This window comes from Adiantum capillus-veneris, chromosome 6, assembly GCF_014529385.1.
Source record: "Adiantum capillus-veneris isolate H3 chromosome 6, ASM1452938v2, whole genome shotgun sequence".
Lineage (NCBI taxonomy): Eukaryota > Viridiplantae > Streptophyta > Polypodiopsida > Polypodiales > Pteridaceae > Adiantum > Adiantum capillus-veneris.
Window position 1 is genome coordinate 101,653,267 of NC_140936.1, and position 22,582 is coordinate 101,675,848.

General features: G+C 39.9%; 1 pseudogene; it reads right to left on the bottom strand.

The window, feature by feature from the left end:
* Window positions 1-303: 303 nt before the first annotated feature.
* LOC147455987 (uncharacterized) lies at window positions 304-14,746 on the bottom strand (annotated as a pseudogene).
* Window positions 14,747-22,582: the final 7,836 nt, after the last annotated feature.

Sequence of the window (22,582 nt, forward strand, 5' to 3'; positions counted from 1 at the left end):
CTACTGTTAGCATTACAATTACAAAGGTATTTTAGAGCATCAAGCTCGGGTGGATCTTAACTAACAGATTTCTAGCATAATTCCAATTAGAAAGAAGGATGTCAATGTCCACCTTCAGCTCCTCCTCCATAGTGTCCTGAATGTAGCACAGCTCAGAATCAGATCCCACTTGATCAAGAGGGTCCCAACTGAGTCCATCATCTTCTGTTTCTTCCTGTAGATTTTTCACTTAGTAAGTGAGAGCTTTTCTTCTTGCAAAAGAAATTCATCAGGAAATACTCTCAAGCATGAATCCTGAAAAGATTACTCATACATGCAGCAATTCCTGTGTCTCCAAATAGCCCACATGAACTCAGCCCTTAAGTGCTTCCAAATGACAGATGGGATGCCTACATTATCACCCAGTAGGATATGCTTCCAAGTGAGGGTTCGGCCAATACAAGAGAGGTCTGGTATCCAAAATGGAAGATTGCTGGGGCAGGCAATGAAGAGGTGGGGAAAGTCTTCAATCACCCTTTTACAACAGGGGAAAATCTTGAGGAGAGCCCAGAATCTTGGAGTCTCATACCTGTCCAGAGTGCTTTGTAGAGGATTAGTTAGAGAAGAGAAACCTTTTTGGGGGAAGAGGCCTTGGAACGCAGGGTCTTAAACTTGAATTTCCATTACCTCCTGTTAAGGGAGAGGTTCCACCTCTGATTCAAAATGAAATTGATGGGGGGAGAGAGGGGTTTGTCTCTGATCTGGGGGTGGATGCTGATAAACCTCCCTTCCACATTATACCTTTGAGGGAGAGGGCTAGAGAACAATTTAGTCACCAGTGGAAGTAAGCAGGAAGAAGAGCTACCCACTTTTGGAGATACAAAAGTTCCCACAGCCTCATCTAGAACTTGAGAGAGAGTTCAAGGTTAGAGAGCCAGTCATGAGAAGGGGGGAACCAAACATCCGACCAGGTTTGGATCCCTTTGTTATGGATAGCGAGGTCTAGTCTAGAGCCGTCAAGGGATAATTCCTGGTTAGTGGTCCAGGGCCACCATATTGAATCACTGAGTAGGAGAGCTTGGCTATGGCTGGATTTCCAATTAGGGGAGAGACTAACCCTGTGTCTGTTCCAAGCTCCCCATATGGACCACTGAAGGTCAGATCCACCAGACCGTAGGGAGAGAAAGCGGCTGAAGAAAAGGGTGAGTCTAGGAAGATTCCTCCATCCTTTGGCTTATGAGAGTCTGAACCTACAAGTGTTTCTTAGCAATAGAATAGACCACTCTTCCTTAGGATTGTGGATAGCTCTGTCTATAAGCTTGACAGCTAGCTTATCAGCTAAGGTGGAAATGTTGATGATGCCAAGGCCACCCTGGTCCTTAGGAAGACAACATATGTCCCATATGAATTTAGCCCGCCGACCATGAGTAAGAGGATCTCATGACCATAAGAAGTAAGAACATATTTTAGTTATGTCCTTTAGGTTCCCCTCATGAGGCCTCCAACATGTAAGGAAGAATGCCACATAGGACATGAGGAAATGGTTGATAACCACTATCCTACCCAAGACAGAACCCTGAAAACTTTTCTATCCTTCCAGCTTGGTCTGGTACCTTTTAAGAACCCAACTCCATCTGTCCTTGAGGGAGATCCCAACGCCCATGGGTATGCACAAAAGCCGGAAAGGCTAGTGGGGAAGAATTTGCTAGCATCTAGAAGCAAGGAGCCACTGAGGAAGAGGAGAATCCCCTTGTTTCACCCCTGTTTTGAAATGATTGATCTTTGAACCAAAAGCTAAACAGAAAAGCTACAAACATTGCCAAAATTCCCGTAGAGTTTCTTCTTCATTTGCTAGCAATCCATTCGTGCCATCCGCGAATTGGGATAAGAAGTATTGTCCTTCAGAGTTGGTTAACCGAATACCTTTGATTTTACCTTCAAGCATCTTGGCCTTAACCAGACACTTAAGACTGTCTGCTACTATTGCAAATAGGAGGGGGCAAGGCGACATCCCTGTCTAACAAAGCGGTTGAGCACAAAGAAATTAGACAGTAAACCATTAAAAGAAATCCTTGCCCTAACAAAGCTGACCAAAAAAGGACCAAACCTCATTTTTTCAAGACTTAGTAAGATGAAGGAAAATTCCAGATGATTGTAAGCCTTGTCAAAATCAACCTTTACAAACACAAAGTCCTGATTAGAATCTTGAGCATATTCTATGCCTTTCCATAATGAAATAACAACTTCAATTATGTTTCGGCCTCTGATAAAGCCTTTCTTTATGATGAAATCCACTTCATGAGCACATGAGTAATTATGTTTTCCACAGCCCGGGCAAAGATCTTATACGCAGTGTTGAGCATAGTGAGAGGATGCCAGTTAGACAAGGATTCCCTAGGACCCCCCTTGTGAAGAAGCTTAATCACACCAGTATTAATGGAGAAGGATAGTGCTTCATGGGCGAGAGATTCTTCCTAAACTTTAAGAAGGAAGGGAGCGAGTAGGAGTTTGAACGTTTGAAAAAATTCAGCAGGGAGCCCATCCAATCCTAGAGTCTTCTTAGCTTTGAGAGATTCAATGGAAACCAAGATTTCCATTATTGACATAGGCAATTCTAGCTTGTTAGCTGTTTAGAAGGGGATGACCTTAGATCAAGTAGCCCACAGTTGATACCTAGCATTATTGATTTCAGGAGTGATATCCTCAAGAGGGTTGAATAGAGATTCGAAGTGAGATCTAGCATATTCCATATATCCTCTTCCTTGTTTCCACAAATAGGGGGACCAATTCGCTGGGGTTTTTCCTTCTCAAGGACTTGAGCATGGTCTTAGAAGGCCTATCCACTTGACCAGCCTACCCTTTTTTAAAGAAGAGTGAGGCATGTTTGATGGCCAGATCTTATTCTGCCCTGATCTGAGATCTAAGAACCGAGATGAGAGATTGTTGGTGGATGTCCAGGGAGGAATTTTCAAGGGTGATAAGCTCAGCATTCATGGACTCTTTATGATTCTTGCGGATGGCAGTGACCTCTTTGCGAATACAAATCAACATCCTCTGAGTCTTTTTAATAGCATTGGACGAGGCTTTAGAAGGAGAGAGAAGGAAGGGGAGAAGCATTCAGATCAAATTTGGGAGACTAGATCCTTTACATCCTAAAGTTCAAACAATTCAGGATCAGTATGGAATCAATGATTCATGACTTTTTTGGCCTTGTCATCCAGCATGATGCTAACCAGGTAGTGGTCAGAGAGGAAGCTAGTGAGAATAGGCTTGACTTTAATGCGATTTAATAGATTAGCTAGGGGAATACTGAGATAGCAACGATGAAGTCTGGCTTTCCTTGCTAAATCCCCTTTACTGTAGTTTTGATAGGTGTACTCCCACAACTGGAGAGAGTCCTTAAGGGTAGACCAGGCGTCCTTATCACTCCCTGAGATGCATAAACCTTTAAGAAGAAAGTAGTCTTTGAGAGACTCAACCATATTAAAGTCACCCATCAACAAAAAAGGGCCCGTAAACTGAGCTAGTTCTTCACACAAACCTGCCCTGTGGACCCACCCGCATACAAGGAAATAATCGGGAAATTTGCTGATTGAGGGGGATAGATGGAGCACCAAAAGTTGCCCGACCTTGCCAAAGAGATAGGCCAATGTTTGGGAAAACCCAAAGCTGAGCCCCTAGATCCTCTAGAGTGAGAGGTGGAGATCCACCTAAGATCTTTAGAAACCTCAGAGAGACGCCTCTGTCCAGATCCTCACCTGAGACTTTGATTTCCTGAAGAGCAACTACATCAATATTTTTTTCCCTGCGATGGTCTCGGATCAGGTTTACGAGCAGGCACAGGGGAAGGTTTGGGTGCAGAGGGGAGAGCTGCAAAATCATTAAAAGGCTGGTGGACCGGGGTTTCTTTGGGGGCAGGTGTAGAGGGTTGAGCCAGGGAAGCCAATTTGGGTGAGGGAGCTGGGTTCTTGATGGGGAAATTTTTGAAAAATTTGCCTTCCACCCCACACAAGAAACACGCTTTAGGGAGGTACTTATAGACCAGAGACTGTTCAAAGCCTTGTCCATCATCTGTAAAAATGTCAATGGTTGGAGGAAGGGGACAAAGATGTTCATTTCCACTAGGACTTGTGGGTGCCACGAGGGGTTGAATTCCCTTCTGGGTCTTCCTCCTAGCAATTTTCCCACCTATCATTTTTAGGTGTTGATGGTAGTGCAAGGGAAGGTTGGGGAGTTCAATCCACACTGGGTAGTGTTTTTGGACATATTTTTCAGGTTTAAAGTGCTTGTTTCACCTGGACAGAAGGAGAGGGGAGCTTCTTATCAGCCCCGGACCCATGCTGATGATGTCAAGGGCCATCTCAGTAGTTTGAAACACAAAAAGGTAGTGGTTTTTAGGTAGGGATTGAATGGTCTCGAGGACTATGCCTCTAGACCCCCATTGTTGTTTAATCCAACTTTTTAGGGTGTCAGCAGGAGGTCTAGGACCTGCCAGAAGGCCTACCACAGTCCTAGCCTCAAGATCTTTTTCAAGTTTGGCTATTTGAGATGCAGAGAGTATGATGGAAGGCTTACCTCCCGTGTTGAAGCTCTCAGATGCTTGAGGCTGAGCTTGGCCTTCTTCGTCGCAAACCGGGGTGGAACCAGAGGGATCAAGCCCCTTGCCAACATCACTAGGGCACTGATGCGGTCTTGATGCTCCAAGGAAAGGCATCTGCCCATTATGTTGAATAGGAGTAGAAGCCGCAGATACGCTTGGTGGATGCTTTCGGCCTGCTCAGAAGGAAAGGCTTCAAGTAGAAAGGGGGGAACAACAACAGATGAAGCAGGATGAGAGTTATCCCTTTGAAGAGACATTTGATTTGTGCAGGGAATATTCCAAGCTTAGGGCTGAGGCAAGGGAACATGATGAGAGGATGAGGGAGCAAGAAAAAAGGGAAGGACATGGCCTCCCCCGGGCAAAGGACGTTGGCGCTCAGAAGCTAGCCGACCTCCATCGTTACCTCACTTAGGAAACCCTAACGCTTCAATGCTTTGTATCTCTACCATGAACACAACATTCACACACACACACACACACACACACACACACACACACACACACACACACACACACACACACACACACACACACACACACACACACACACACACACACACACACACACACACACACACACACACACACACACACACACACACACACACACACACACACACAATACACACACACACACACACACACACACACACACACACACACACACACACACACACACACACAACTCAAACAAAAAGAATAAAAACTGAAGAAGGTAGTTGAGGCTTGCTCAAAGGGCAGTAGACAGCCTACCGTGGTGGATGGACTATCATCTAAGAACTTTAAACTCCCATGCCTATGAACACTGCACCCAATTACCAGCCCCCCCGCCCGTGCTCTCTTTTCATTTATTTAAGGTTGCTTCATAGAGTCCCCATTAGGGTAAAGGGGCCATTATAGTGCCACCTAATCTCTACAGCAAATTGCGAGCTAGGTTTTGTACAGATCTTTTGTTAGAGGGGCACTATCAAAAGGCCGTTGCAAGGTGCATCTACCATAGAAATTTTGTCATGATCGGAAATGCACACAAGACGCGAGACAGCCCGCATTATTTTCTTTGTAACAAAAATGGCCTTGAAAAGGTGGCGAGTAGTGGAGTGTATAATGAGACAAAGCGTTTAACAAGGATCAAGCTCACATCCAATGGCTCTTAGCCCTTTTCAAACTGACGTAATCACTTCAGCATGGGGCTTTTCATGACTCATGAAGGGTCCAAACTATACTTGACATTGGGGGGCCACGGGTCCCTTTACAAGGACCCAGCTTTTTATTGGCCCCTTTACCCTATATCCCCCATTGTGTAGACCCTTGGGTGCCCCCCCTAGTTGTATCAACCATTATCCCTCTTGGTTGTGAGAGAGGAAACACCATTTTTACATCTCTTGTTGGTCCCGTGGGTCATATGTGACCTCCAAGCACGATAATGAATCTCTCTCTCTCTCTCTCTCTCTCTCTCTCTCTCTCTCTCTCTCTCTCTCTCTCTCTCTCTCTCTCTCTCTCTCTCTCTCTCTCTCTCTCTCTCGCATTACATACACTTCTCATGATAATTACCATTAACAGGAGTCTCTGGATGAATGGCTTGGTATTTTTGTTCCACTTGTATCTTTCTGTTTATTCCCCTTGGCCTGTGCCCTTGTCACTACTCAAATTGGAATTGTGTGTACATCTTTTGATGAACTAATGGCCACAACTTGAACCATGTTTATGGCGGTTCTCCCTTTGTTTACTCACTTTCTAGGATAGTCTTCAAGAAAGTGCCCACCCTTGCAACCACACACTCCACAATACGCCTCTATAGGTTCTCCATTCTTATTTGGTCCAAAACAGTCATTCTTCCGATGGTCTTCCACTCAGAGTTATGGAAATTTCTAGATTTTGGTTAGGGCATTAGTTTGATCATAGGTGGTCTAGTTCCTTGGTTTTCCAGGAAGTAAACAGGTGTTGTATCAGAAGGTGTTTGGTACATTGGTTCTACAAGGACCGGAGTTAATTGATTAACCATTCTTCTTCTACCCCCATTGTTACCAAACTTGTTTCAGCGTATGGCGTGACGGGCATTAGAGACTATTCTTCCATCGATTCCTCAATCAACATATACTTGAATGGTATAGCATTAGTCCATGCGATTGGTGGCTGTTGACCTAACACTGGTTGTGGTTTCTCCATGTTCATGGGCAATCTTTGCGTTTTTGCCACATTTGGCAACTTTCTATACATGGGTCATATGGATCCACTGATCCGCTATAATTTTTGACCCATTTTTGGAAATTTGCTAGTCTGACTCTATGGTTGTGTTCAACACCCGCTCTCTCCCTTCTCGCCAACATTTCTCCCATCAAACCTTCAAACCAGTTGTTTGGTTGATGTGACTCATGTGGACCTCTCTTTGTCCTAGTGTCACTCATTCTTTCCATATTAAAGGTGGTTCTACATTTCTTCCCCTGTTGACATTGCCCCTAGCTATGCTTCCTCTCTGATTGACCATGCTACTATATGCTCTATTATTGTTCTGTTCAGCTTCAGGTATTGTTCCTATAATTATTTATCGGATCGAATGTCCCTAGTATTTGGTATTTTCAATCTCCTTCGGAGTCATCATAACAAAATTGTTGTTATAACAATCCCTAAAGAGGTGGACAGGAAGTTTTGTCAAACCCTTCTCCTTGATCTTGAAAATATACACAATTTTCAAGGGCGTCAATTGTCTTGGTTTGGTGGTGGTAGTCCATATCAAGTTGACTTTCCAACAATAGACTACAAGCCTAGGGTTGTCAGTGGGTATGCGCTTTAGAGGTTAAGTATCTATCAAGTCATATCCTTCTAATTCTAGCACATCAGGTCCTTCTTTCACAGCCTTATTAGGAATTAGAGTATCAACCTCCAATCCCATTTGTCTACTGAATCAGGATATTGTATCTTGAGGTATTGCACCCCATTTTGATCCATATAGAAGTTGTCTTGTTTGTTCACTCTAACCTCCTCCTCAAAATCAATGGTGTGGTCATCTACCCTTATCTATTTCAACACATTTTTGTCGTGTGTGACTTGTGTAGGTTCCTATATGTGATTTTAAGCTTGTCCAATGAGTTTCACAAAGTTTGGACAATTTACCAGTGTTTTGTCACCCTTTTTGGTCCCGTTGTGAAGGTTTCCAGTTTCCTTGGTGTCTCTTGCCCTTGCTGTATAATGGTCTAATAAAACCCTGTGAGTTGAAAATTTGTCAAAATACCCTCTCTTGATGGAATTCTATCTTCGACGTGCCTAAGATAAAACTCTAACATAATTTGACCTTTTGCAATTTTTACTTCACAGATTGATTTTCCCACAAGTTTTAGAATTTATCCACACCCTAGTTTCAAATTTTAGCCAGAATTGAATTTAGTTTTGTTAATTTTCTCAAAAGCTGGCGGTTTTTCTAGATTTGGGCTTGACCAAGCCTTTCAGTGATCCAAATGTTTCCAAAATCAAGGGAAACAGTTTAATCAAGTTGGTCTACCACCTTGCAAGTTCAGTTTCACAATGTCAATCCCAAAAATCCCCTGTCTATCTTAGGCGTGTGTAAGATAGATTTCACAACTTTTTGGTTTTCTTCAATGCACCTTAGATTAGATGCAATCTTGATGGTTTTGTACTTACCCTACAATGCAGAAGGTAGCAAATTCAAATTGAGTCTCTAATATTTACTTTCTACTTGGTGACACCCTTACCAACCACTGGCTAGTCTCAAAGATCCTTTACCTAATCCGTCCTACTAAACTAATGTTCACAAGGTTCTTACCGAGTATCTCTACTCTCAAGCACCTCTCAGTTGTGATAAAGTCAGAAATTTTTTTACTCTAGTAAAAGCTAGATAAAGTAATGAAAATTTAAGTGAATGCTTTGGGTTTCTCCCTAGTCTAGGTTGTCTCGTCCCCGGCAACATCGCCAAAATGTCGGTTTCTTGTCAAGCCTCGCCATATTGATGCTAGCAAAGCAAGAACCACAAATATGTCAATCAATGGGACGTAGCTGACCCGATTAGTGCATGGAGGCTACTAGAGCTAATCTCTTGAAAAACCCAAGTCCAATGTGCTCTTGCCGAAATCGATCTCAGCAAACATCAAACGCAACTTTCCTTACTCTGCAAGCTTTACTTGATGATTTTGTATAGCTATGATGCTCTGATTGCAATGAAGCTTACTACCTAGAATGTACAGAATATCCAACATCCCCATATGCTCAAAAGTCATTTTTGACACTTGGAAAAAATTGCACCTAAGATACACAACCTATTTTGGGTAGGTCGGTCTCAACCTACGAAGCACTCTATAGATTCCTTAGGACGTGCACTATCTATCCCTATGGTAAAAAATGAGATTAGTTGTCTGTATTGTGCATAGGGAATGAAAATAGCTTGTAGACGAGCACACCTAAAAATACAACTCCATCACGAGAAACTTAGGTAAAAAAAGAGAGATTTCACCTACAAGGGCATTCATATGCTCGGATTCACACTGCAACACTGCACGAGGGAGACACGAACAATCAAAAGAAACAAAGAACTCACAATACTCACCTGCAGCATATGCCCACTTTCATTATCCAAAAACTTAGGTCCAAAGTTACAAAAATTGGCTTTTATACCCTAGCTAAGGTTTAAAAATTGGATTCCTAGCTAATTGGGCTCAATACTAAGGCTTACGAATTGCATTTAATTACACTTTGGAAGCCCTCGGTCCCTTTACACTCTTTAATAATTAATAATGATACAACATCTTTGGACTTTGACAGGATTACATGAGGTTGTGATACAATCAATGGGGATAAAAATAAGAATGATGTCCTTTTCATGCTTCTGTTGCTCCTCCTTGACCAATATCATAGCTTGTGCAAAAAATATGCCAAAAAATAAAGCCCAATATTTTTTTTTGTTCCTTTTTTATCTATGTATTTCTCTCAGATCTTTGAAATCTTTGGATACTAGTAAGGAGAATCCTTTATCAAATTGTGATTAGGGACAATGATACAAATCATCAGGATAGTTTGAATCATGATATTCTATAAATTAGAGTGCATATAGTTGTATGGCATGGCAATTTGTTTTGAATTCTAGTCTATACGTGGGTAGAAGCACATAAACTTTTACTCTATTTTCTTTCTCGTTAATTCTAGGCCTCTTGCTAAAGAAGAAACTGTCAAAATTCGAGAGGACTAGTATAGAAGGTGAATGGTGTCGAGATTTGAGAAATGCATAGGGAATATAAATAATTTTTCCATTATATTTCCCATGCTAGATAATTCAAGAGTAAGCGAAGAGAGACATGCTTATATATATATATATATATATATGTATGTATTATCGATTGCTCTACACTAGGTCCCTCTTTGGAAGCCAATAGATAGACATCTCTTGTAACCCCCATGTAGGTGACATCAAAAGGAGCTTCACCACCATGGGAAGAACGTCCCCAAGAGAAATTTGAAAAAAAAAACAAACGAGCATGAGTAGTAGAAAAAAATAGAGAAGCATTGATGATGGTAACTGCTTCAGTGCATGGCCAGCAGCATCAAACTACAGTGCCCAACCCACCGGCCCAACCACTTCTTCATGCATGCCCACCATCCCCTTCCACCCACTTCTAATGGTCGCCATGCACGTGTCACCCACCCTCCTCAACCGCCCACTACCTCTCTCATGTTGCGTTCTCGCATGCCACAGGAGAACCACACAATTTTATTGATCTCTTTTTTTTGTTGGCACACAAATTCCCAGCTCATAGTTTTTCCTGTCATACAACGTCTCCAACTACCAGACTATCACACTCCTTCCCTTTCTACCTCTCATCAACCCTCCCTTCCAACCACCACCTCCATTTACCTGTGGTGCTTCTCAATCACCACTCCCTCTATCACCTCAGCACCCTAGCATCATTTTCTCTTTTTCTACTTCATTCACTATGTGTACACACATGACTAGACATCCAACATACCCTCTCTCTCTCTCTCTCTCTCTCTCTCTCTCTCTCTCTCTCTCTCTCTCTCTCTCTCTCTCTCTCTCTCTCACATGGCGGTGCCACTCACTATCGAACTCTCTTTCTTTCTCTCTCTCTCTCTCTCTCTCTCTCTCTCTCTCTCTCTCTCTCTCTCTCTCGACTGTTGTTCTCTCTCTCCACTCCCCCTTACTCTAGTCACCCTCCACTGACCACCACCCAATTGCCATGCGATGCTCATCTCTTCCCTTCTCTCTCAGAGACAACACCGACCATCTCTCTCTCTCTCTCTCTCTCTCTCTCTCTCTCTCTCTCTCCAACCAGATCTTCCATCTCATATAAGATATCTTCATCATGCATTGAGGTGTCCTTTCTATGGAATTTGGTTGCTGGTACATGCTCCACTTCTGCTAGTGCTTTTTGAACATTCACCCTCCACTTGAGAAGCTGCTTAAACTCGTGCTTGCCCAACACTTGGAGATCTTCACACAACAACTTCATGAATTTTGTAAGTGGGCTATAGACTTTGTGGGTCTAATACAACCACCGACATACAAAACTAAGGTGCAATATATTATTGTGGCCACAAATTACTTAGCCAAATGGGCCAAGGTACGAGCTACTAGGAAGAACATTGCTATAACCACCATTGCGTTCTTGTACAAATGCATATTCACTAGGTACGGGCTTCCTATTGAGCTTGTAAGTGATCTCCAATTGCATTTCCTCAATGAATTGATAGAACACTTATTAAATGAATTCCTGGTAATCCATAACAAATTTGCATCTTATCATCCTCAAGCGAATGGTCAAGCCAAACATACAAACAAGATCCTAAGCTCAGTACTAACTAAAATTGTTAGTCAAGGAAGGGGGGATTGGGAGATGCATCTTCATTCAACCTTGTGGACGTATAAGCCTCACCACATTGATGTTAGAGCTACTGTTGCATTCATGTACAACTGCATATGCACTAAGTACGGGCTTCCTATTGAGATTGTAAGTGATTGAAATTTGCATTTCCTCAATGACGTGATAGAACACTTACTAAACGACTTCATGGTAATCCATAACAAATATGTACCTTATCATCCTCAAGAAAATGGTCAAGCCAAATATACATGTGAGATATTCAACCCACTAAGACCAAGATAAAAGTATTTAGTATACTTCTACAATTGGAAGAGGAGTTCACCAGTGGCTGTGCCCTCACATCTGTTAGGGGGGGAAAAACATTGTTTGAGAATACCTTAGCCCAAATTGTTGAAGTTATAGGGCTGAAACAGTCTAAGATTTTTAAATGTTGTCCCGTTTTTTGCTATGAGACATGACTAGGTCTTTCTTCTAGGGCTATAGAGCCAAGCCATTGTCAATGGTAAAGGTCTATTCCCTGGATTTTTCTTGTTTAGAGACTCCTACTTTCAATAGGCCTAGAGATCTGTCATCAATTAATTATCTAGCTTGATTTACAAATTTCTATCTTTTAATTGTAGCTATAATTAGTTTGTTTTTGCTTAGAAAAATAGGTCAATTACTTTTTTGACCTTCAGATAATTACCATGGCTTGATTATAATGTAAAATAACTTTGATAAATAGCACCTAATTATATAACTTGATTACTAATTTTTATCTTTTAATTTGTGGCTTAAAACAACTACTTTTAGCTTAATTAAATACTTAGATTAATTATCTTTTAATGAGTATTTTATGATGTGTATCTAGCAGTGTTTCCTAACTATGATAATTAGCTTAAGAATTTTGGATTTTATTAAGTAGATTTTCCATTGGTTTTTGATTAAAAGTAGCTAATTTTTACCTAATTAATAACAAAAACTAATAAAAAAATATGATATAATTCTCCTAACTTCTTAGTAGTCTAATACAGCTTTGATAATTAGAATAATTTCACTTAATTTAAGACTTAAAAATATTATTTTCAGCCCTAATATGGCTTAATAATTAATTAGATAAATATCCCTAATCTTAATCTAAGTAATCAAAAAAATATAAAGATTTAAGAGAGTAATTTATATTGTAAATAAATTTAATCTTCTTAATTAACTAGATTAATTAAGAAAATAGAGATAAATTAGCATAATTTTGCTAATTAAAAAGAGATTAGGCTAATTACCGTGGATAATCAGCTAGAGGTTTGCTCTCTACTGATTTTTGGGGTAGAGTTTTCTTCCTATGTGAGAGAGAAATGGCAAGGACTCAGAGTCTGAGTGAGAATGAGAGGCCTAGGGCCCTATTTATAGTTTTTCTGGGTCTTCTGGACTTTTTGAGACTGAAATAGGCAGCTGCTTGCAGCTCAGGTAGCCCCCAAGCTCAAGAAGGCACCACTTGCTTCTCTTTCTATGCCTAGCAGCCCCTACTACCTCCCCCCACAAACCAGTTTATTTTCTACGCTATTTTCTGTTATTTTCATAAATATCTGGGAGGCCTTAGTAAAAGTCTATGCTTAAATGATTACTGCAACCATCCAATTCTTCTTAATAATTTAATTTACATCGAATCTTTTGGAGGAACTAGCGGGGTCAGTATTTGTCTAAATTTAATTTTGAAAATTTCTAGCCCGGGATTTGTTGTGCTTAAGGTTCCAAAAACACTATTTTCTATTGCTTTTGAGATAGTGTTTTTACCTGATTGTATGATCAATGCTTTCTCCTAAAGCTTTGAGTTCATTCTCGGCAGCCAGAAAGGTGGAGACCTTACAATCACCCCAACTTAACTTAAGAATTTGAGATGCCCTCATCTCAACCAAAATTGGGAAAGGCTTTGAGAAGAGAGGTTTCATCTTCCCAAGTGGCATCTTCAATGGGATAATCTTTCCACTTTACCAAATGTTCCCTGATTACTCTATTTCTAAGAGTACTTTCTCTAGTTTCCAGGATACAATCTAGCTGAAGCTCCAACACTGCTTGCTGTTGCATTACAATCTGTTCATCCCAATGCATGGTTGGGATTTGGGATGTAGGGTTAATTTGAAATACATTATGAACTTTGATGTGTTCTAGCAGTTTCAATTTGTAGGCTTGATCACTGAGGACCTTGATTATTTCATAAGGACCACAATACCTGGGACTAAGCTTTTTGAATTTTCCCAAAGATAGATTGCTTCTTTTGGGCCGCACTAAAAAAAAAACCTTGTCTCCTTGTGTGAAGATCCGATCGGATCGCTTTTGGTCTGCATAATGCTTTTGACGATCCTTACCTGCCTGAATATCTTGTCGTATGGATTTTGTATGGGCTTCCATTTCCTCTAGCATTTTCTTTGATGCTTCCACCCTTATATTAGGGTCAAAAAAATTCAATGATGATATGCATTCATGCCCATATAGAGCATTGAAAGGTGACATCCCAATGCTTTTATGAAAAGAGGAGTTATAGGCCAATTCTATCAAGGGAAGAAATTGAATCCAGTTACGAGGTTCTCTACTGTAATAAGCTCAAAGGATGTATTCAATTACTTGGTTTACCCGTTCTGTTTGTCTGTCTGTCTGAGGATGATAAGCCATGTTGAAGCATAGTTGTGTTCCTAAAGCTTCAAATAGAGCCTTCCAAAACTTGGAAGTGAACTTTGCATCCCTGTCACTGATAATTCTCTTTGGAAGCCCATGTAGTCTAAAGATATTCTTAACAAAGATCCTCCTTATATCTGAGGTTGTATAAGTGGTTTTTACTTGTATTAGATGGGAGGCTTTAGTAAGTATATCCACAACTACCATTAGGGAATCATACCCTCGAACTGTGGGGAGACCTGTGAGAAATCCATACTAATGAATTCCCACTTCATTTGAGGTATGTTTAACGGTTGTAACTTTCCTGGCATCATTACTCGTTCAGCCTTGATTCTCTAACAAGAGAAGCATTGTCTGATGTATCGAAGTACATCCCTCTTCATTCCTGTCCATAAGTAGCTTTTTCTCAAGGTATCAAGAGTTATTGCATACCCAAGTGCCCTGATACTAGAATATCATGACCTTCATGAAGAATAAACTGCTTTACAGAGGTATCCTTAGGAATGTAAAGTCGATGTCTGTAGTAAAGAAGGCCATCCTCCATAGAATGGTTCTTTACTAGGGCTTTTTCTTTTTCTGTTACATTTTCCTGATTGAGAATTTGAATGAGTTGAAGATAGGCTTCATCTTTCTGTGAGCATTTCCTCACCTTATCCAATATTGGATTGTTGGCCATGGAGATGGCTCCAAGGAAGGCTTTTCTACTAAGGGCATCAGCAACCACATTTTCCTTTTTGGGTCTGTATTATATTTGAAAATCATACTCTTGAAGGAGTTCTATCCAACATCTTTGTCTCATGTTAAGGGTTGGTTGGGGATAAATCCATTTTAGACTCTGGTGATTAGTAATCAGCTGAAATTGGCGTCTCAATGGATAATGTCTCCATAACTTGAGGGCATGTATAACAACTAATAATTCTAAGTCATGAGCTGGATAGTTCAATTCATGAAGCCTTAATTTTTTGGAAGTGCAGGCAACTGGTCGGCCTTCTTGTGTAAGACTCCTCCTGTAGCGATTCCACTTGCATCTGATAACACCTCAAAATCTTGAGAAAAATTAGGTAGCTTGAGTACGGGTGTGGAGATGAGGTATTGTTTCAGTTGCTGGAAACAATCTTCTTGTTCTCTCGCCCATGTGATCTTAGAGGATTTCTTGAGTAGCTGAGTCAAGGGTGCAGCAATGAGTGCATAATCTTTGACGAATATTTTATACCACCTTGTAATACCTAGAAACCCTCTAGTTTCACTGATAGTGTTGGGTTGTGGCCATTCTATAATGTCCTTAACCTTTGCAGGGTCCACTGAGATCCCTTTAGAAGATATGATAAATTCAATATAACTGACTTTAGGAGTGCAAAAGACACATTTGCTCATCTTGGCATACAACTGATGTTGTCGAAGAATACTCAAGACCTTGCATACATGTTCCTCATGCTCCTTAGCAAGACTTATTGCTGGTAAAGCAAAGGTGCTCGGCATGGCCGACCAGTTGTTCTAGTTCGTGAAGTTAGTAGGGGTTTCCCTCTCTTTCCATCCCGCAGTTTTGGGTGTGAAGTTTTGCTAGAGCAATGTTGTTAGGCAAACACAATATTGTTAATTGATTTGCTTTAGATTATACCAGTATATCATCAAACAATACCATAAAAAAATCATCCAAGTATTCTCAAAATATATCCTACATGAGCCGATTAAAAGTTGATGGTGCATTTGTAAGGCCAAAAGGCATGACTATGAACTCATAGTGCCCGTAGCAAGTGTTGAATGAAGTCTTGTATATGTTTGCTTCTTTGATCCGGATTTGATGATACCCTGATCTGAGATCAATTTTTTGTGAACATTTCGGCCTCGTTTAATCTGTCTAGAAGTTCGTCAATGCGTGGGATAGGATACTTGTTCATCTATGTGTGGGATAGGATACTTGTTCTTTACGGATACCTGATTAAGGCCTCATTAATCTCTGCAGAGGCGTAAGGATCCATACTTCTTTTTTTGAAATAAAACAGGTGCTCCCCATGGAGAAATACTTGGTCGTATTAAACCTGCCTCGATTAGTTGTCGAATCTGCTCCTTGAGTTCTATGGCTTCGGGTAGAGACATTTTGTAAGGTCTTTTGGAAATAGGTTCACTACCTGGAAACGTTTCTATCTCATGGTCTATGTCCCTTGGGGGAGGTAAATTTGAGAGGTTCTCTGGAAACACATATGAACTTTTCTTAAGCCATTTTGGAAGTTGGTTGGCCCCTAAATCTTTGGCTTTGTTTAGTTGACCATGAAGATTTGTTGTCCCTTACGTAGACCTTTAATAAATCTACTAGCCTTCCCATTACGTCCTTGAACTCGTATATCTTCCTCTAGTTCATTCCTAAAGGATATGTTACCCTTGGCACAATGAATGTGCGTTTGATTTTTACTTAACCAATACATTCCCAAGATACCATTGTAGATTTCAACAGGTAGGGTGTGGAAGTAAGATGAGGTAGAAAATCCTCCTAATTCAAATTCTACTTTTCCGGTTGATTGTTAAGAAAGGAGTTCTTTTTTGTTTGCTAATTCCAGTACCATTCTTTTGACTGGGTATTGATTCAACTTAAGCTTCCTTAAAAATTTTGGAGAAAGAAAAGAATGGGTGCTACCACAATCTATAGGTAATTCAAACTTTTCACCTTGTCGGTTTGCAGTAGTTTGAATGACCGCATATTGCTGACGCGCTCCAGGATTGTCAATTGTGGCAAACAAGGTTGTTCTTTCATCTTCCTCATTCATTAGAGTAGGCTCTCCTATTGTTGCATAAGCTTGGGCTCCTCTTCCTCTTCCTCCTCCTCTGCCACGTCGTCCATTCCTTCCTCCTCTTTGTAAGCTACCCTGGTTGACTTGAGGTTGGCGGTTAGGTCTCGCCGTAGTTCTAAGGTCTAATTCTTGGGGACAGTTGCAAGACATTTGGCCCTAAGAAGGGCATCCTGGATTGTTATAGGTCTCAGGGCTTTGGGACGTGTGCTCAAGGGTTTGTTGAGACCTTGATAGAATCATGCAATTTTTTGTTCCATGGTCATTTGAGGAGCATAATGTCGTAAAGATACAAAATTTGTATAGTACTCCTCCAGTGAAAGTCCTAACTGGCATAGACTAAATAATTCATTCATCTTAACGGCTTGGTGAGCAAGAGGAAGATAACATTCAATAATGGCCTCCTTGATCTTCTCCCAAGTTGGTTTATTAGTAGGATTATCTCTGCAGAGTTGTTTCCACCACAACTTGGCATCTCCACTAAGATGGAACATACCCAACATTGTTTAGTTTCCTTGAGCAGTTCTTGCGGCTATGAAATAATCATCCATAGCATCTAACCACGCTTCTGCATCCCGCTCTAAATTGGGTTCTTCTCCATTGAAGATAGGAAGTTGGACTTGCTTCAGTAGTAATTTCTTTTCTTGTGTAACAATGTAGAGTCTATTTATGCGAGGTTTACCCTGGGATTAGCTTAGCGAGTTTAGTGTTTATTTAATTTTCTCTACTTTAATTATTACAAACATTTAGCACTTCATTCACATTGCAATGATCAAACAGTAAATCCACTAATCTTTATTCCAATAAATATGACATACAGTGTTCCAGGAAAACTCATGGTATATACAATGATTGATACAAGAGAACTAATATGTACAAGGACATCAAATCCCCTGTAACAAAAGCCTATGCACCATGGGTGGGTCGGATACAAGATCACAAAATACAACATCTCTTGGTCCTCTAAAGCTAGGAGACCTACCCTCATAGGTCTAATTTTTCCTGGGTAGACTATGGTAGTTATTTGATCAAATACCCATTGAACTTGTGATACTAAAACACCACCATCTATTGCTATTTTTTCATTTGGATCTTCTATTCATGTGAGCAAGTATACTTTGATTACTCAAAGCTCCTCTACCCATTTGAGTATTTTGAGATTTAAACCAAATCCTTTCAGCTCTCCCGCAACTATGAGAAAAACTCCACCAAACCTTCCCCAGCTAATTCTCCAAGTGGGTGGGGAAAACATGTAATCCAATAGCTTCATTACACTCTTCCGTACTGTGTACTTTTGGGATGTGCATGCTCCCATAAACATGATGTTGAAGACCAAAAACTTACAAAAGGCCTGATGGAATTCTTCCTGCACAAATGGGGACAATGTTTTTCTTTTCTCTTTGTCTCTCATATTTCAACTACACTCTTTTAATCACTTTTTATTAAAACCCAATTTTTTTCTAGTACCTTAATGTTTTTCTCTAGATCCAAGACCTTAATTAACCTTGCTCTAATAACACTTGTGAGACTCCCCAACCCACCAATACCAAGATTGGGATGGTGTCCCTGACAAGTCTCTAAGCCTATTGAAAGTCGGAGAGTCTACATAAGAAAAATCCACGGAATAGACCTTTACCATTGACAATGAATTGGATCTATAGCCCTAGAAGAATGACCTAGTCCTATCTCACGGTAAAAACGGGACAACATTTAAAAATCTAAGAGTGTTTTAGCCCTATAAGTTCAACAATTTGGGCTAAGGTATTCTCAACCAACGCTTTTTCCCCCCTAACAAATGTGAGGGCACAGCCACATGTGAACTCCTCTTCCAATTGGAGAAATATACTAAATGTTTTTAGCGCGCGGAAATGGATAGTTGCCTGACTAATCAGGTCTACCCGTCGTCCATGATTGATAACCTTAGTCAATCCCCACTTACCACCGTGCACTCACACATGATACTTTTGTTTCCTAATTACTACCACATGTGTTTTAACACTTAAAATAATGGATTTTTGTTTAACTTTCCATCACACTTATTCATTAAGACAAGACATTGAAATTAGTATTGAAAACAATCTTTTAGAAAACAAACATCTTTAGACTTAAGACAAGGTACGGTCACTTATAATATACCTTGAAAAATCCTGACACGTACTCCACTTGTCTCAAGCACACCTATATATGGGTGAAACAAACAACACACTTCCTTATTTATAAACAAGGTGGAAACCCATCACCCAAAAAGTTTGTGATGCCCATACGCCAAACCAGTTTCCCATACAACCGGGAAGTTCCCCTAGGATAAAAACGGTATCCTAAGTAGTATCCAAAAACATACACATGTAGGAGGTACAGACTCCATGTACATGGGGGAAACCGATTCATCCATGGCTAACCAACCATCATTACTCATCACCTGAAGTGAAAAATATTCCAAGGAATCAGAGGTGTCTTGAGGCAAGCTGTCTTAAGCATGACTAATCATTCTTTTCTAAGTCAACCAGCCTTATCCGAAACATTTCCTTCCTAATTTACAAACAAGTGCTCGTGGGTTTCATGGAAGATGTCTTCCATTTGGGGCAGTTTTATTTTTCCTAATTATTTACTGCCTCTTTACGTATGCAATGATATTAATTAAAGAAAACTTGAATTAGCTAAACTTAATTATAACAAAGATTGACCTGGGACAAATCAGCCATTTGTTGTAGAGCTCGGGCTTAAAAGCTCTCGTCAGTGGGCCTACTACTAGGCCTGGCTTCATCGTCGTGCAACACTCTAGTTAGTTTAGGAACACTACCCTCATCATCAGAAGGAGGATTGTCTCGGGTCCTTTTGGGTGACATGACTTCTCTAGTTAGTTTAGGAACACTACCCTCATCATCAAAAGAAGGATTGGCTCGGGTCCTTTTGGGTGACATGACTTCTCTTATTCAATCTAATTCTTCTTCCAACCCAATTCAAGGTTAAATCTGTAATCCTAGAGGGTAATTTCTTGACCTCAAATTTTCTTAATTGCTTATATTACAAGTTAATTTTTTTTATTGTAGCTTCCTTAAGGTTTTCTAAGCTCCCATAATATTCTTATAAATCTATACATCTTTTTTCTAATTTTCCCATCTTAAAATCTGCTTATTTTAAGCTTAATATTTATTATATTCATTTTCTCTTAAAGATTACATTTTCTAAGCTTTAACACAATGGTTTATACTTAAAGTATTCTTTCTAGAGACTTTTGACAGTAGGTTCTATTTATCCTAATTAATCTTAAAATAAAAATAGCAATTTTGATCAATTATAACTACTTAACTAGCTAACTAATTATGCTATATTTATCATAGATATATAATGGTATCTCCTAACTCTACTAATTACCTTGTAGTTATTAAAATTAGTTATCTAATTTTCCCCTTTTATTTTCAATTAAAATTAGACTGTTTAAGCCAAAATAAATATCTAGATTATGTTTTTGACCTTAAGCTAATTATCTTTGCTTACTTAAGATATACACTAGCTTTGATCAATAGGACATAATTATCTAATTTTCTTAACTAATTTTCTCTCTTTAATTTTAGCTAATATTTATCTATTTTAACTAAAAAAATTAGCTAATTATTTTTTTGACATTAACATAATTATCATAGGAATATTATGATGTATATTAACTCTGATAAATAGTACATAATTATCTACTTTGATTTACTAATTTTAGTCCTAATATGGCTTAATAATTAATTAGATATATATCCGTAAAGAAAATATAGGTAAATTAGCATAATTTTACAAATTAAAAAGGGATTAGGCTAATTATCGTGGATAACTAGCTAGAGGTTTGCTCTCTAGTGATTTTTGGGGTAGAAATTTCTCCCTATGTGAGAGAGAAATGGCCAGGACTCCGAGTCTAAGTGAGAATGAGAGGCCTAGGGTCCTATTTATAGTTTTTCTAGGCCTTCTGGAATTTCCCAGGCTAGAATAGCCAGTTGCTTATAGCTCAAGCAGCCCCCAAACTCAAGAAGGCGCCACCTGGTGCTGTTTCTGTGCCTGGCAATACCTGCTACCTCCCACTACAGCCTGCCTGATTAAAAAATCAACCCTGCTAATTTTCTAGGCTATTTTCTTCTATTTTCATAAATATCTGGGAGGCCTTAGTAAAAGTCTATGCTTAAATGATTACTGCAACCATCCAATTTTTCTTAACAATTTAATTTACATTGAATCTTTCGGAGGAACTAGTGGGGTCAGTATTTGTCTGAATTTAATTCTAAAAATTTCTAGCCCGGGATTTGTTGTGCTTAAGATTCCAAAAAAACCATTTTCTTTTGCTTTTGAGATAGTGTTTTTACTGATTGTATGACCAATGCTTTCTTCTAAAGCTTTGAGTTCATTCTCGGCTAGAAAGGTGGAGACCTTACAATACAAACAAGATCCTAAGCTCGGTACTAACTAAAATTATTAGCTCAAGAAAAATGACTGGGAGATGCATCTTCATTTAGTCTTCTGGACGTATCGAGTTTCATTCAAAACAGCCTTAAGCACGATTCCTTTTAATTTTGTCTATGGACTAGATGCAATATTGCCAATGGAATTCTTATTACCCACTCTCAGAGTTGCATGAGAGTTATATTGGAAAGGGAACAAGTTGTCAAACAACTTGGGGACTTAGAACGACTAGATGAATAGTGACTAGCGGCCATTGCCCATATATATGCCCAAAAACAAAAATGAAAATAGTTTTTTCACTCACATTTGCTGGAAAAAAAATTCAAATTCGCGGATTTGGTTCTAGTGTCCTCCTTGAAACAACATATACCCAATTTCAAGATAAAAGGACATGATCCTTTTGTCATTGAAGATGTTTTACCAAGTGGTGCCATCAAACTAGCTACCTTAGATGGAGAAAGAATGAAAAATTGGATTAGTGGATGTTCACTCCGCAATACCATCTACCCTTGACCGATGACCTTTTGCAAAGAATGCATGCAGCAAAGAAAAGAAAGCTTAAATGACAATAGGTGATTGAGGAAGCTCTCAGTACAATGTGTAAACCGCTTCAAAGCTAAGCCTTTCATCAAAGCATCTGTTGGGTTGTAGTTAGTGTATACCTTGACAAAATCAATGAGATTTTTGGCCAAGAAATCTCTCGCAAGATGATACCTGACTTCAATGTGTTTCGATTTGGCGTGAAACACGGGGTTCCTTGCCAATGCAAGAGCACTCTGACTATCACAATATATCACTGGAGTGACATCAATGCCAAGATTTGTGACCAAGAGAGATAACCATATAGCCTCTTTCTTTGCATCTGACAATGCAACATACTCTGCTTTTGTAGTGAAAGACGACGTACAATCTTGAAGACATGACCTCCAAGATGCTGCTGCTCTAGCAAATATGAAGACATAGGCAGATGTCGATCTCCTATTATCGACACAACCCGCATAGTCTGCATCCGCATAACCCCCACGATGGATGCATCATTGTTCCCAAAGCATAAACACCTACCGACCATACCGTTGAGGTACCTAAGAATGTGCTTCACTGCTTCCCAATGCTTGCTGCCAGGATTTTCCATATATCGGCTCACCACTCCCACTGCAAAAGCAACGTGTGGTCTTGTGGCCACCATAGCATACATGAGACTCTGCTGCCCACTGCCAAAGAATCTGGTACCTTAGCCATTTCTGCTCGCTCAGCATCAGATTTGGGTGCATATTCCTTGCTGAGTTTCA